Source organism: Cetorhinus maximus, chromosome 25, assembly GCF_964194155.1.
Source record: "Cetorhinus maximus chromosome 25, sCetMax3.hap1.1, whole genome shotgun sequence".
Classification (NCBI taxonomy): domain Eukaryota; kingdom Metazoa; phylum Chordata; class Chondrichthyes; order Lamniformes; family Cetorhinidae; genus Cetorhinus; species Cetorhinus maximus.
Genome location: NC_135903.1, coordinates 17,715,502 through 17,729,570, shown reverse-complemented (window position 1 = coordinate 17,729,570; position 14,069 = coordinate 17,715,502).

The window sequence follows — 14,069 nt, the reverse complement described above, 5'->3', positions numbered from 1 at the left end:
TGTGTGTGCTGAAACATCAAAATATATTGTTGTCCCCCGTCACCCCCCCACCCATAACCACCGCAAAATGTTTAGGGAAGACGTAGTCTGAAATAGTCTGAGCAGAAGATCAGTTTTATTCCAGGAATTGCTTGTTTCATGCTCTGCAAGGCTGTGTTTTTATTCGCTGCTGTTTCTTTTAATCAGTGGTACCTTAGACAATTAAGTTTTATTTGTGTATCCTAATAGAATTTTTACAGCACGGAAGGAGGCCATTCAGCCCGTTGTGCCCTTGCTGGCCCTCTGCATGTGCAACCCACCGAGTCCCACTCCCCTTTTGCCCTGCAAAATATTTTCTTCAAGTAACTATCAAATTCCCCTTTGAAAGCCACAATTGAATCTGCCTCTGCCACATTTTCAGTGCTTTCCAGATCCTAACCACTTGGTGCATTTAAAAAAAAAGTTTTTCCTCATCGCCATTGCTTTTACCAATCACCTTAAATCGGTGCCCTCTGGTTCTCTATCCTTCCGCCAACAGGAACAGTTTCTCTCTGTATACTCAATCCAGAACCCTCATGATTTTAAACACTATCAAATCTCTTATCTTCTCTTCTCCTCCCAAGAGAACAGACCCAGTTTCTCCAATGTATCCACGTAACTGAAGTTCCTTATCCCTGGAACCATTTCATGAATCTTTACTGCAACCTCTCTAATGCCCTCACGTCATTTCTAAATTCTGGTGCCCAGAACTGGATGTAACTCCAATTGGGGCCAAACCAGTGTTTTGTAAAGTTTATCATAACTTCATTTCTTTTTGTACTCTATGCTCCTGTTTACAAAACCCAGGATCCAGTATGCTTTATTAACCACTTATAAACCTAATGGTTTCATAAAAGCATATCCAGTTGGATTTAAACTTAATCAATATTTCAAATAATTGGACGATGATGGCCCCAGATAGTGAAAAAAATGTTGTCTGCCCTGCTCTCTCTAATTGTGAGGGGGCCTGGAATGGATGCAGAATGTGTTTAAATGTAGAGTCGAGAACTGAGCACTGACTGCATCAACCATCGCCAAAAAGTGTGCTGGAATTGCTTGAAGAATATTAGTAATTTGTGTAGAAAAAGAAGGCATGGGATAAGTTACAAGTTCTGGGAGTCCACTGAATTATGTCAAAACTATTCGGCGCAGTACTTTTGTCTAGCCACACAGTGGCACTAAAGGTTCTTAGCTGAAAAATAGCTCAACTGTCATTCTGTGGTACTTGAATGTATTATTTGAATGCTCACTGTTATAGTTATGCCAGAAGAGAGTCTGAAGAGCCATTTCCCTCACCCCCCACCGCTTAGCTTTGACTTTAGACTTCTGACCAGATGAAAATAAGCAAAGGAGTGGAAGTCAGTTCAGCGCACCTCGTGTGTTGCTTGTGCGGAGACTTTGGCCTGGAGCACGATTGGTGCCTTTTTTTTTTAAGACCATTGCTCTAATTGGGCAGAACTACTTAATTGTACTTTTGAAAGAAACAGTTTTGATGGCTTGCCAGATTTCAAATTCTAGATCAATAACAACAAAGAAAAATCACAATTTTTGATGAGGAATGTCATTCCATTGGGATTCCTATTTGCACCCATGATGTGATCTTCCCCTGGATGCTTGCTTTTAGTTCCACTGCGGGGAATTAATCTTTATATCCGAACCTGAAAATGTACATTCCTCATTCGTTTGATTACCAAACAGTGAATGATGATCTACAGTATTTTAACGGTTTTAAGAGAATTTTTAGCAGACAATGGTTTGCTCTGTTGTTTTGATTTGTGGCTTACCTCTCTGTCTGATTGCTGTGCCATCCAATACCCTGGATCTTTGGCAGTAACTCTTCACCATCTATCGTTGTATAACTTGTCCACCGGACGAAGCACAAGGGGATCAAATGACCGACTCATCTGCTGGAAGGTAACTCCTAACTATTAAGATGCTGAAGCAGGATCCATTTAAGCGCAGATGCATCTTGAACTTGCTCAAACAGAGACAATCATAAGTTAGACAGAGATAGTGGAGAATATTTGTAAATCCATTCCTTTTACATATGAAGCAGTTGAGCCATATTTCATAGGGGCTGCCTGAATCAGTGACAAATTTTGGCCCAACCTTTTACCTTTGATGCCTGGCTTAGCATTGGCACTGGCCAGGTGACCAGAGTGTCCCAGATCTTGACTGTTGCTTAAGTGACTGCATTAGCTCCACTTCTGAAGTGGGGCCCCTTTACTTCAAAAGAGGTGTTGATCAGCAATACTCTGAAACTGACTCCTAGGTGACTGTAACTCCAGCCAGCTGATGCCAACACCTTCCATCGACTTAAAAGCAAAAGTATCAACAGTAGAGTGCCCCCCCCCACTTTGAAGGATCACCCAAAAATGGCTATACAGTGCAGGGACGTCAACCATCAGAAGTGTGTCCCAGTGTTTAATGCTCCTCCTGTCATTTTGGACATTGTACTCGTGCAGGTACCAAATGATACTTGGGTATTTTGAGAATCACCTGAAACTTCATGAACTCCAAATAACAAACAGAAGAGCAAATAGATTTTTCAACATTTAGTAAGAGGAGAAGATGACAAGATTGTGGGAAACACTCCTGTTCATTTCTATAAGCCTCAATGGCACTTTTGAGGTGAAGTACTGGACTCAATTGCCATCCATCTTGAATAATAACACCAGCATTGCCATTGAATTGCAGTCCCAAGTACATGCCAATCCAAAGACAAGAATACCCCCTACCTCCCCCTGGACCATAACCCACCGCAAGCCATTGTTTCCAGGACTGTCACTGACCTCATCTCTGGAGATCTTCCCTCGACAGCTCACAACCTCATAGACTCCCAAACCTGGACAGCCCGCTTCTACCTCGTTTCCAAAATTCACAGACAGGAGTATCCTGGTAGACTGATCGTGTCAGCCTGTTCCTGCCCCATGGAACTCTATTTCTTCCTATCCTGACTCCAATTCTCTCTCCCCTTGTCTAGTTTCTTCCCCCTACATCCACGATTCCTCTGATGCCCTACGTCATATCAAAAATTTCCACTTCCCTGGCCCTAACCGCTGCCTCTTCACCATGGACGTCCAATCCCTCTACACCTCCATCCCCTACCAGGATGGCCTGAGGGACCTCCGCTTCTTCCTTGAACAGGGGCCCGAAAAATCCCCATGTACCACCACTCTCCATCTGGCTGAACTTGCTCTCTCACTGAACAATTTCCCCTTAAACTTGTCTCACTTCCTCCAAATAAAAGGTGTGGCTATGGGTACATGCACGGGCTCCAGTTATGCCTGTCTCTTTGTAGGCTATGTGGAACATTCCTTGTTCCAGTCCTACTCAGGCTGCCTCCCACAACTCTCTTTCTCGGTACATCGATGACTATCGGTGCAGTTGCATGCTCTCGTCTGGACCTGGAAAACTTTATCAATCTGGCTTCCAATTTCCACCCCTCTATCACCTTCACATGGTTCATCTCTGATACTTCCCTTCCCTTCCTTGACTTCTGTCTCCATTTCTGGTGATAGACTGTCCACCAATATTCATTACAAGCCCACCGACTCCCACAGCTATTTCGACTACAGCTCCTCACACCCTGCTTCTTGTAAGGGCTCCATCGCATTCTCTCAGTTCCTTCGCCTTTGTCATATCTGTCCTGATGATGCCACCTTCCAAAACAACGCTTCTGACATGTCTTCCCTCTTCCTTAACTGGGGTTTCCCACCCACTGTGATAGGGCCCTCAGCCGTGTCCAACCCATCTCCCACACCTCTGCCCTCACACCTTCCCCTCCCTCCCAGTACCATGATAGGGTCTTCCCTGTCCTCTCCATCATCCTCTGCCAATTCCGCCAACTCCAGCATGATGCCACCACCAAACACATCTTCCCCTCACAACCACTGTCAGCATTCCCTAGGGACTGTTCCATCTGGGATACCCTGGTCCACTCTTCCATCACCCCAAACACCTCATCACCTTCCCATGGCACCTTCCCATGCAATCACAAAAGGTGCAACACCTGCCCCTTTACCACCTCCATGTCACCTTCCAAGGGCCTAAGCATTCCTTTTAGGTGAAGTAATACTTCACTTGCACCTCTTTCAATTTGGTCTATTGCATTTGCTGCCCCCAATGCAGTCTGTTCTACATTGGAAAGACCAAACGCAGACTGGGTGACCGTTTTGAGGAACATGACCCAGACCTTCCTGTCACTTGCCATTTCAACACACCACCCTGCTCTCATGCCCACATGTCCGTCCTTGGCCTGCTGCAATGTTCCAGTGAAGCTCAATGCAAACTGGAGGAATAGCACCTCATCTTCTGATTAGGCACTTTACAGCCTTTTGGACTTAACATTGAGTTCAACAACTTCAGACCATGAACTCTCTCCTCTATCTTCACCCCTTTTTAATCCCTTTTTTAAAATTTATTTTTTTTATTTACTTATTTTTATTTTTACTCAGTGTTTTATCCCCTTTTTTATCCATTTTTCTATTTTTTATCCCCAACCACCGCCCCCTCCTCCCACCCCAAAAGGGCCATCTGTTACTTGTTCACTGTTCTTTCACAGGGTGCTGACCCTTGTTCTGCTATTCACACATTCTGCTTTCTTACCTTTATCCCACTCTCAGCACCTTCTTTCACCCTTACCTCTACCATCTACAATCCCTTCATCTTGTTTCATCTTTGTCAATCTCTCCTTAGCTCCCTTCTATCCAGCTTCACCTGCTCCATCCCCCTTAAACAGTTCTACTTCCCTTAGCTCTGAAGAAGAGTCATACAGACTCAAAACGTTAACTCTTTCTCTCTCCACCTGCTGAGCTTTTCCGGCATTTTCTGTTTTTATTATACAAGAATGCCTCAATTGTGCAAGTGAGTTTACTTGCATGCCTTGTGTGTTGTTCTGAATCACTTTTTTTATACTTTATGTATATATGTGTACATTATTTTTTTTTTATTCATTCACGGGATTTGGGCTTCATTTATTGCCCATCCCTGGTTGCCCTTGAGAAGGTGGTGGTGAGCTGCCTTCTTGAAACACTGCAGTCTGTGTGGTGTTGGTACACCAACAGTGCTGTTAGGAAGGGAGTTCCAGGATTTTGATCCAGCGACAGTGAAGGAACGGCGATATATTTCCAAGTCAGGATGGTGAGTGACTTGGAGGGGAACTTCCAGATGGTGGTGTTCTGCCCTTGCCCTTCTAGATGGTAGCGGTCGTAGGTTTGGAAGGTGCTATTGAAGGAACTGAGAGACAGCTCTCCCAATTTTGGCACTAGCCCCCAGATGTTAGTAAGGAGGACTTTGCAAGGTCGACAGGGCTGAGTTTGCCAATGTCATTTCCGGTGCCTAGGTTGATGCCGGGTGGTCCACCTGGTCATTAGACTTTTAATTACAGATTTTTATTGAATTCAAATTCCACTATTTGCCATGGCCGGGTCCCCAGAGCATTACCTTGGGCCTCTGGATTATTAGTCCAGCAACAATACCACTATGCCATTGTCTCCCAAAACTCCTATACCGATGCCCCAGCATTCATTTTGCTCTCAGTAAAATTTACAAAAAGTGAAGAATGATCAGTGTATTTTACTTCTTGGTTTGTTGCCTGTGAGAATTCTTCCATGTGATTGGCCACTTACCTGGCTAGTTGACTCAATTTCGCTGGAAACCTAATCCTGATTTCCTTAACTTCACACTAGATTTAAATTAACGTAGGAAAAGGTGAAACCTATGCTGCAGACTTCGCTAGACCTTTGTAAGCAGCTTTCTTCGAGGTCAGTGACAAATGCTGTTGCTTCACTGCTGACCACAAAATCCAGGGCATTATATCTGACATAATGGACTACAATGAGCCCAAATACCTGGATCAAGGTGTAAGTGAGACAGATCTGCAAGCGGACAAAAAAATGATGTGCAACATGGTCAGGTGTGAGGTAGTGGGGTCAGATATGTGCAAATTTTCCACTTAATCCTTTAAATCAAGGGGCTTGTTGGAGATTGACCCCAAGCTACCTCAGGAATTCTCATTAGACTTCAATGACACTCACTCTAGATGAGAGCTGGAGCCCCAGCAAAACTCAAAATCTTAACCTGGAGAAGCAGAGTGATTACTTTTGAAACCCATGACTTCTAACTGCCCTTTTTCTCTTTAATCTAGAAGGGCCTCAAGACAATATTAGACAGAGCAACGATGAACCAGCTCCACCTTAATGAGGGGATTGGGTGGAATGACAGCTGAAGTCCCCTTGCAGGCATCAGCAGGTCACCTCTACCATATTGTTTACCCTGCAACTTGTAATAGTGTCGGAGTCTATGCAGCTTCCCTGAACATCTGCCAATGCAATAGGACTCCCAGAGTTTCAGACCCAAAGTACTTTGCATTATAATAATAATAATAATGACGTTGGATCCAGTTTCTTTCCTCATCTCCCCTTCTTCAATAGTGTTAATGCTGGCTTTAAAATAATGCCAATTGGAAAATGTAGGCTCAAGCTTCAGGAGACTATTCAACTACAGCTGAGCTCAATATTGTAATATCAATACGCACACACCACACACAACCCATAACATAACCCTGTTCCTGCAGAGATCACTGAATGGCAATAAAGAGCGGGATTAGTTCCTTTCCCTAACCTGGGGGTGCTGAGATTAACTGTAGCTCCCCACAGAGATGTCCCTTGCCAGTATCATTAACTCAACATGGTCTGAGGATCAGACTGTGGATCTTCATTATCTGTACAACTGTGTACAACTGAGCACAACACATTTTTCCACAAAATCATCTGATTTCATTATTTATTTAATAAGATATTCAGAAACAGTTCCAGGAATGCTTGTGAAGGGGAGACCAGTGAATCAACATAGCCAGCCTCTATTAGATATTGCATTGACCATTATTTGTGCATTATCATTGCTCAGTAATGAACTCTGTTTTCCATCGCTCCCATCAAGGATTCTCTACCCCACATTGAGAACCACTAACAGTAAAATGCAGGTCTGTGAAAGACAGGGTGATTTTCTAATGCTTTAAATTTCCTTTATGATCTATAATATGGTTTGTATTTGGGTATCACTTTGCTTTTCCACTCGAATGTTGTGGTTTGTAAGTGTTGAAACCAATAAAAAGCCCTTATCGTAACTCAAGCTGAGTACCTACGCAGAATTTTCCAATTCTGTGTAGCCACTTCCTGCACAAGCAAATGCTGAAAGCTGGTGAAAGGAAGTTTGTTTTTTTTCATCAAGGTAGAGAGGGCAGCACTTTGCCACAAGACAGAAGATATAGATGTGCATGTTTTGCAAATCTTAAGGACTTATCTCTCCAAGTTGCAAATCACTTCAATAATACAAGACCAAAGACAACCATCCTTTAAAAATGTTTCTTTTTGATCCAGTGATAAAATACCTTCATCAAATTCATCAACAGACTGACATTTTGTGACCTAAACCATGTGATACTCAATAGAATTTCTATCTACCGTCAATGCTACAGAGAGTGGGTGTTCAATATCCTCTCTCAAGCCGGATACTGGGAAGCTCATCACCCTCCAACTCATTTTTCCCTAGGGCCTCGAAACCATGGAATTTCTTCAGTCTTTAGTTCCTGACACCTTGGTCGATTTCATCCTCTCCTCTATTTCCATTCAAATTTAGTGGTGTCATGTACAGTGGGCCTTCATCTAGAGTTTCTCAGTATTTCTGTTGGGAGATTCCTAAAGGAAAAATTATACAGGTATATTTGCAATGTGAATTTGAATGAGGATCAATGTAATACCAAGTTAATTCGCTTTATGGATAAGACCCACGCGGGAGTCATGGTTTTGTTGCTGCAGAGTATTCTGTCCTTCCTCAATGTGGAATGAAGAAAAGTTTCCACAACGTCCATTTATTTGACAGCCTTTCTTTCAATAATTCGATTTGACACAGAGCCCAGTCATCAAAGTCAGACGCAGCATCCCCGGACTGGCCAAGTGTTGCCAGCATTTTCTGATTCTGATTTTCAGCTTCTGTGCCGTTTTGCTTTTCTTCCCTATTTATCCTCCATTCAGGTTCACACAGCCACAATTATTTAGGGCATTCAACAGGTATAAAGTTTAATTGATCACACACAGAATGACAACAGTGCATCAAGCCAATACAGTTGTGCAGAGGATACGCCATGGGTCAGAGATGAGTAGATGTCAGATCAGAGATGTCAGGACCATGCCACCTGAGAAAACCAGCAAAAGCTGACAACAGCTTTAACAGCTGTTAAAGCCTCCAAAAAGCTAACTCAGGAAAGGCCCTGACCACAAGTCAATGAAAACACATAAGTAAGTTGTTACACAGACTTCGCACCACAAGCTGTAGGTGTACGTAACATTCCTTCGTTGCTACTGGAGGAAACAAAAAACACAAGTACGTGAAAACCTGAAAGGGAAATGCGCAATATTTATTTTCTAGTGGGGTCTGGGCCATGGCTCTAGAGCAAGTTGATTTCAGACATTTTATTTGGTGTGTTTTACAGCACTTTGAATTCTACAGGAATATGGGCACTGCCTGCTTTGTGTTAAAAGGAGGATATTTGTTTTATTTTATCGAATAATGATTCTGTGTTTACCACCTGTCAATTAATTATTTTCCTTTACGTTTTGAACCATTCTTCCAGTAGCAGTAAATAATCTGTTGCAGAAATTAAAATGTTAAATTGATTTTCCTTTGTTTTAAAAGAATGACTTAACAGCAAGGAAAGATTTAACGCCACCTCTCCCTTGCGCTTTCTCTCTGCCTCTAATATGTTCTTGCTTTTGATTGAGCCTGCGCTATTTTTCATTTGGTTACGCCAGGAGCAGCAATCCTGAACGAGCTTCTCCCAGGACTCAAAGTCAGTATCAGAACTTCTAACTGAGGCCTTCAGAGTGTCCTTGTAGTGCTTCCTTTGATCGCTATGAAAGCTGTCCATTGAAGATTTGCTTTGGTAAGCAAGTGCCAGCCATCCTGGCTTCTTGACCAACCCAGCCCAGTTGTGACTGTCTCAGTATGGTGTGGATGCTTGGTATGGCAGCTCAGGTGAACACCTCAGTGTCTGGTATTTTGTCTTGCCATCTGATCTTCAGAAGCTTCTGAAGGCAGCTCAAGTGAAAGTGGTTGAGCTTCTTGGCATGACATCGGTACACGCGCACATTGGTTTTGTTTTACCTACCCTGCTTGTTACATCCTCAAAGAATCTAATAAACTTTTCAAATACAATTTCCCTTTCACAAAACCATGTTGACTCTGCTTGATTGTATTATGATTTTCTAAATGTCCTGCTGCTATCTCCTTAATAATGGACTCTAGCATTTTCCCAATGACAGATGTTAGACAAACAGGCCTCAATTTCCTGCATTCTGTCTCCCTCCTTTCTTGAATACTGGTGTTACATTTGCGTAAAGCAAAGTGGGCAGGAGTATTGCTCCATAGATTTGGCAGGCAAACTTTTTCTTCTTCATTCCCAGACTAATGTTCAAAGTCCGTAGCTGAAGGCTACACTTGTTTTAGCAAAAAACAAAAAACTACTGCGGATGCTGGAAATCCAAAACAAAAACAGAATTACCTGGAAAAACTCAGCATGTCTGGCAGCATCGGCGGAGAAGAAAAGAGTTGACGTTTCGAAGGGTCATGAGGACTCGAAATGTCAACTCTTTTCTTCTCCGCCGATGCTGCCAGACCTGCTGAGTTTTTCCAGGTAATTCTGTTTTTGTCTTGTTTTAGCAATTCTTGCATGTGTCTTGTTGTCAATATAGACATCTTGAGAGAGTCTGCTGCTGAGATAAGTGAACTTATCCACTACTAACAAGTACTAGTCATGGACTGAAACCTTGGGCTCGAGATGTGGCTTTCCTGGATCAGGCTGGTACCTTACTTCAGTTTTCTTTGTGCTGATCGTAAGGCTGAAGTTGTCGTATGCATTGGAGAACAGGTCCATGCTACATTGGAGCAACAGTGAGCGGTGGTCCCTTAGAGGGTGAGAGGGGGGAATTAATAATGGGAAACAAGGAAATGGCAGAGGTTTTAAAGAAGTATATTGTATCCGTCTTCACAGTAGAAGACACTGAAAGCATCCCAAGAATAGTAGAAAAGCAGGGGGCAAAAGGGAGAAAGGATCTTAAAACAATCACGAGAGAAAGAGTACCAGGAAAACTAATGGCACTAAAGGGAAACAAGTGCACTAGACCTGATGGCCTGTACTCTAGGGTTCTAAAGGAAATGCCTGCACAGATAGTGGACGCATTGCTTGTAATCTTCCAAAATTCCCTACAACCTGGAAAGATCACAGCAGATTGGAAAACCACATATGTAACACCACTATTGAAGAAAGGAGGGAGACAGAATACAAAAAATTGAGGCCAGCTTGTCTAACATCTGTCATTGGGACCATTATTAAGGAGGTAGTAGCACATTTAGAAAATCATAATACAATCAGGCAGGGTCAACATGGTTTTGTAAAAGGGAAATCATATTTGAAAAATTTATTAGAGTTCTTTGAGGATGTAACAAACAGGGTAGGTAAAGGGGAACCAGTAGATGTAATGTATTTGAGTGGGCGAAAAGGGGACCTGGAGGCAATAATCACCACCTAGAAGAGCCAACCAATCCAATCCAGTCTGTGGCTCTAGAGTGGAGCAGCCGCATCCAGAGAAAATCAAAGTGTGACATTATAGGAAAACGTGATTGTCTGGTGAATATTTTGCTCATTTATCTTCATAACTCATGTAATTTATTAGTAATTGTAAGGTTTTAATTAGTTATAGTAATGTTAACTAGGAGTAATAAAGGTTATTGAGAGTAGCAGTGTTTATTAATTACAGATTAATTAAAAATAATTTAATTAACACATAATTAAGATGGCAGGTCAGGTGATGTGTTGCAACTGTGGAGTGTGGTAGTTCCTGGATGCCGGGATGACCCAAGACAAGCACGTCTGTGGCTTGACGAGCTTTGATTCAAAGTCATTGAGTTGGAGCCAAGCTGCAGATACTGCTGCATCAGAGAGGGGGAATATTACCTGGACACTTTATACCGGGAGTCAGTCACACCCCTTAGGATAGGGACTTCTGATTTGGTCAGTGGTCAGGGACGGGAGGGTGTGACTGTGAGTGAGGCAGGTATGGGGACCCAGAATGTAAAAGCGTAGGAGCCTCAGCCTTTGCAATTGTCCAACAGGTTTGAGGTTCTTGCAGCTTGTATGGATGAAAGCAGAGTGGATGAGTAAACTGACCATGGCACCATGGTACAGGAAGCCATTCAAGCGGGGAGAATTAATAGGAATATAGTGGTAGTTGGGGACAGACACAGTTCTCTCCATCCAGGAGTGGGAGTCCAGATGCCCGATGCTAGGGTTCAGGAAATCTACTCTGGGCTGGAGAGGAACTTGCAACGGGAGGAGGAGGATCCAGTGGCTGTGGTCCACTTAGGCACCAACGACATAGGTAGAACTAGGAAAGGAGTTCTGCTGAGGGAGTGTGAGCAGCTAGGGGCTAAATTAAAAAGCAGGAGTTCAAAGGTAATAATCTCTGGACTACTACCTGAGCCACAAGCAAATTAGCATAGGGTAAATCAGACTAGAGAGTTAAATACAGGGCTGAAAGATTGGTGTGGGAGAAATAGGCCTTGATTCACAGGGCACTGGCACCAGTACTGGGGAAAGTGGGAAGATGTAATGTTGGGACAGTCTTCACCTGAACCGTGCTGGGGCAAGTGTTCTGATGAGTCATATAACTAGGATGGTAGAGAGGGCTTTAAACTAAATAGTGGAGGGCAAGGGATCGGGTTTGGAGAGATGTGATAAATTAAATAGAAGATACAAGGCAAGAGAGCAAGTTAGGAATAAGGGAACTGATCATCAGAACATGGTAGAGAAGAACAGAGAGTACAACCTTAAGAGTACACCAACAGATAAGGCTAGAGGTTACAAAAATAGTAAAAAGACAGAACTAAAGGCTTTGTATCTGAAAGCATGTGGCATTCATCGTAATATGAATGAATTTCGCATTCAGTTTGAGGGAGAGAGGAATGGAACTAAGACCAGTGTTTTAAATTTAAATAATGGCAATTATGGGGGGATGGAGACAGAGCTGGCTAAAGTGAACTAGGAGATTAGGTTAAGGGATATGTCAGTAGAGATGCAGCGGCAGACATTTAAGGTGATATTTCAGAACACTCAGAAAAGATACATTCCAGTACGAAATAAAGACTCTAAGAAAAGGACACACCATCCACAGCTAACTAAAGAAGTTAAAGATAGTATCAAATTGAAAGTAAAAGTGTATAATTCCACAAATATGAATGGATTGGTCAGAATATAAAGAACAACAAAAAATGACTACAAGATTAATAAGGAGGGAGAAATTAGAGTAGAAGAGAAAGCTAACTAGAAATATAAAAACAGATAGTAAGAGTATCTACAGGTATTTAAAAAGGAAAAGAGTAAGTAAAGTGAGTGGTGGCCCTCTAGAGAGTGACACTGAGGAATTAATAATGGAAAATAAGGAAATTGTATGAGTTGAACAGGTATTTTGCATCTGTCTTCACTGTAAAGGATACAAATAACATCCCAGAAATAATTGTGAATCAGGGGGTGAAAGAGAGGGAGAAACTTAAAACAATTACAATCACCAGGGAAAGGATACTGAAAAATTTATTAGAACTAAAAGCTAACAATTCCCCAGGTCCTGATGGACTTCATCCTAGGGTCTTAAAAGAAGTGGCTGCTGAGATAGTAGACGCATTGGTTTTAATTTTCTAAAATTCCCAAGTTTCTGGAAAGATCCCATCAAATTGGAAAATAGCAAATGTGATTCCTCTATTCAAGGAAGGAGGAGGACAGAAAGCAAGAAATTACAGACCAGTTAACTTAATATCTATCGTAAGGAAATTGCTGGAATCTATTATTCAGGGGGTTATAGCAGAGCACTTAGGAAATCTCAATGTAATTAAGCCGAGTCAACATGGCTTTCTGAAAGGGAAATTATGTTTGACTAATTTATTGTAGTTCTTTGAGGAAGTAACAAGCAACATGGATAAAGGGGAACCTGTGAATGTGCTGTGCTTAGATTTCCAGAAGGCATTTCACAAGGTGCCACATCAAAGATTACTATGCCAAATAAGAATTCATGGTGTAGGGGATAAAATATTAGCATAGATAGAGGAGTGGTTAGCTAACAGGAAATCGAGAGTAGGCATAAATGGGTAATTTTCAAGTTGGCAAGATATGACAAGTGGAGTACCATATGGATCGGTGCAGGGGCCTCAGCTATTTACAATTTATATTAATGGCTTGGAAGAAGGGACCTAATGCATGGTTGCTAAATTTGCTGATGACACAAAGATAGGTAGGAAAGTAGGTTGTGAAGAGGAAATAAGGAGTCTGCAAACTGATATAGATAGGTTACATTAGTGGGGAAAAAAATGGCAGATGGAGTGTGGGAAAATGTGAACTTGTCCACTTTGACAGGAAGAATGAAAAGCAGCATATTATTTAAATAGAGAGAGATTTCAGAACTCTGAGGTACAGAGGGATCTGGGTGTCCTGGCACATGAATCAGGAAAAGTTAGCATGCAGATACAGCAAGTGACTAGGAAAGCAAATGCAATGTTGTCATTTATTGCAAGGGAAATGGAATATAAAAGTAGGGATGTTTTGCTACAGTTGAACAGGGAATTGGTGAGACTACATCTAGATTACTATGTACAGATTTGGTCTCCTTATTTAAGAAAGGGTATTAATGCATTAGAAGCAGTTCAAAGAAGCTTCACTTGACTGACACCTGGGATGAGGTCGGGGGAGGGGTGGGGGTTATCTTACAAGGAAAGGTTGGACAGCCTGTATCTATTGGAGTTTAGAAGATTGAAGCTAGGTGATCTTATTGAAACATATAAGATCCTGCGGGGACTTGACAGGGTGTATGCTGAAAAGACGTTTCCCCTTGTGGGAGAGACTGGATTTAGGGACACAGTTTAAAAATAAGGGGTCTCTCATTGAAGACAGAGATGAGAAGAAATTTTTTCTCTCAGAGGGTCGTGAATCTTTGGAAATCTTCTTC